The following is a 3,171-nucleotide window of genomic DNA, read 5'->3' as shown; positions in this document are numbered from 1 at the left end:
ACCCCCTCCTGGGGATGTGCCCACAACCAAGGTACCTGCCCTTGACCGGAATCGAACCCGGGACTCTTGAGTCCGCAGGCCAATGCTCTATCCACTGAGCCAACCCGGTCAGGCCACACACACTCCTTTTAGAAGATAAAACAGAATTTTAAAGGTAGCAGATCTGTAAGCACTGACATAGACTTCAGAACCATAGTGAGTAAAAAGCCAGTCAGAAAAACACGTGGAGCACATTCCATTTCCCTGTCACCAGCACAGTGTGGGCCTGTGTGTAAATCAGCAGAGCATCTGGCTCCTGCCGACTGCTGTTATCTCACACGCATCGCTGTCTGTGGCCGGGCCTGGACTCGCACACGCCACACTGCCCACCGCAGGGAAGGACCACTACAACGAGGGCCGTGAGAGTCCGGGACGAAGAGGCAGCTGGGTCAGGACACGCACGGTTCACGTTGCTCCGCACACATTCATTTGTGAGTTGTTCACATTTTCACAAGCACAGATTCATGTATTTGTTTTAAATTTTAACCAAGAAGTAAACCACCCTGCAATGTATGTAGCGTTCACAATGACTAACATATCTTTGGGACTCGGTGCATAAATGCAGTTCAAGTTTCATAGTTTCCCTGCTCCCAGCCCCTAGGAGCCAGCATCCCTCAGAGATTTCCATACGGGTAATTCACACCTGATCCAGGCCTGGCAAGGGGTGCCCTTCAGGCACTTCTAAGGCTCCCAATGGCCCCTCCTGGACCAGCCTGCCCATCACCCCCGGCCCCGCCCACTTTCCTCCTGCCCACTCTGCCCTTCCCGCCTCCAGGCCTGGGTGAGCCAACCAGCTCTCGCTGAATACAGGCCTGGCGTGTGTTTACGGGGGCCACAACAATAATAGCAGACATTGCTGGTGGCTGAGTAAGTGTGGTGTCTCCAGTGTGGAATATGCATAAGGGGTTAGAAATAGGTGCCTTTTCAAACCCTTCGCTGCTCTGCCTGCTCCTCATGGCGTTGTTGCCATGACTTCTGTGTGCTAGCTGCCCCTGACCCAGCTGCCTCGTAGATATGCCATCGTTTGGAGAGGATTCGCTTTTTTTTTTTTTTTTTTTTTTTTGTTACTTCCTGCAGCCCCTACACCAGTAGTCGGAAAACTCATTAGTCAACAGAGACAAATATCAACAGTACAATGATTGAAACTTCTCTTGAGAGTCAAATTATTTATTTATTTATTTATTTATTTTTTAAATATATTTTATTGATTTTTTACAGAGAGGAAGAGACAGGGTAGAGAGCTAGAAACGTCGATGAGAGAGAAACATCCATCAGCTGCCCCCTGCACACCCCCTACTGGGGATGTGCCCGCAACCAAGGTACATGCCCTTGACCAGAATCGAACCTAGGACCTTTCAGTCTGCAGGCCAACGCTCTATCCACTGAGCCAAACCAGTTTCGGCGAGAGTCAAATTTTTTTAATTTAAACTTCTTCTAATGCCACTTCTTCAAAATAGACTCGCCTAGGCCGTGGTATTTTGTGGAAGAGCCACACTCAAGGGGCCAAAGAGCCTCATGTGGCTCTCGAGCCACAGTTTGCCGACCACCACCTACAAAGTGGCCAACAGAGAGAAAGGGCGTCCTGGGCAAGACGAACCCACAGCCCCGGGCCTCCTCAGGTGCACAGGTTTGCTGTGCAGATGGACTGAGCTTCCCCTCCCAGGCTGTGGTCCTCTTCCCTGCGCGTCCCCACCTACCGCCACCCTCCCCAGCTTTCAGCCTCAGTTCGGATGCCATGTGCTCCCGGCGAGTTTCTCCGCCCTACTCACACGGGGTCTCCTCCCCCAGGCAGGTGCCCTCTGCGTTTGGGCCTCCTCCTCTCTTTTCACCAGCCCGAGGTGGGGGCTCCGGAGAACAAGGCTCCTTGTGATGCTCAACCAATGTCCTCTGACTGGGAGAGCAACCACGGGAGCGCAGGGGAGGTTGTTTCTGCAGCAAGTTCTTTGTTATCTGTTGTTGGCTGTGCTCCAGGGCCCCTCTGTCACCCGCAGGAGCCTTTGCAGAAGCCGGGCCTGCAGGGTGCTGAGCTGGGCCTCCAGGGTGCTGAGCCGGGCACCCCGGGCTCAGGCCACTGCCCTGAGTGGTGAATGAAGTAGGGTAGAATCAGCGGCGGGCTGTCGGATTCAAACCGGGATCGTTCCGCTTGTGGTCGGTTGGTTCGCTGCGCCCGCTCCTCCCGCTCCTCCCGCCCCGTGGCCGCCCTCCACGCCACTCCGCTGCTGGCAGGATGGCCCACAAGCAGATCTACTACTCAGACAAGTACTCCGAAGAGCACTACGAGTACCGGCATGTCATGTTACCCTGAGAACTTTCTAAACAAGTACCCAAAACCCATCTGATGTCAGAAGAAGAGTGCAGGAGACTTGGTGTCCAACAGAGTCTTGGCTGGGTCCATTCCATGATTCATGAGCCAGAACCACCTATTCTTCTCTTTCGACGACCTCTCCCAAAAGATCAACAAAAACGAAGATATTGGGGATATTTAATTAAAATCTTTTTCAAATTTAATGTACATGTGTATATAAGTAGTATTCAGTGAATACTTGAAGATGTACAAATCATTCATCCATACCTGTGCATGAGCTGTATTCTTCACAGCAACAGAGCTCAGTTAAATGCAACTACAAGTAGGTTACTGGAAGGTGTTTTAAGATAAAATTTCTCCTAGTTACTTTTTCTCTTAAATATAAGTGCCTGTTTGACTTTACCTGTTACTTTTGTTTAATAAAGTTTGTATGTTGCATTAAAAAAAAAAGAAAAGAAAACGGAAGTAGGGTAGCAGCCATACTTAGGTAAAAAAAACTGCTGTTCGAACGCTAACCCTGCTATTCCGGCTTCGGCACTCGCTGACTTGCTTAAACCACAGGGCAGTTGCCTCAGCGTCCAGATGGAGACCTGGAGGCTGAGGCAGTTTTCCTGAGCCTGTGGACCAGGACCGCAGGAGACTGAGTCCCACTGGCTCAGCAGCTCCAGGAGTAGAAACTGTAGATAACCTTTGGGGATGACTAACTCTGCTTGATTCTGCTCCTGTAAAAACTGCTTTCGCAAGATAGGGCCACATTCCAACGTCCAGCAGGATGTGGCTAGGAACAACCCTGCGGGCTGTTCCCTGCCTTTAGAATCCAGCACAAA

General features: G+C 51.1%; 1 pseudogene across 1 annotated transcript; it reads left to right on the top strand.

The window, feature by feature from the left end:
• Positions 1-2,221: 2,221 nt before the first annotated feature.
• LOC311611629 (cyclin-dependent kinases regulatory subunit 2-like) lies at positions 2,222-2,786 on the top strand (annotated as a pseudogene). The gene has a single exon. The product of its transcript is annotated as a cyclin-dependent kinases regulatory subunit 2-like (transcript).
• The last annotated feature ends 385 nt before the right edge of the window (positions 2,787-3,171 follow it).

Source organism: Pipistrellus hanaki (genome assembly GCF_964339955.1).
Source record: "Pipistrellus hanaki genome assembly, chromosome: 1".
Lineage (NCBI taxonomy): Eukaryota > Metazoa > Chordata > Mammalia > Chiroptera > Vespertilionidae > Pipistrellus > Pipistrellus hanaki.
The sequence above is the reverse complement of the archived record's forward strand: the minus strand, read 5'-3'. Positions and strand labels throughout refer to the sequence as shown.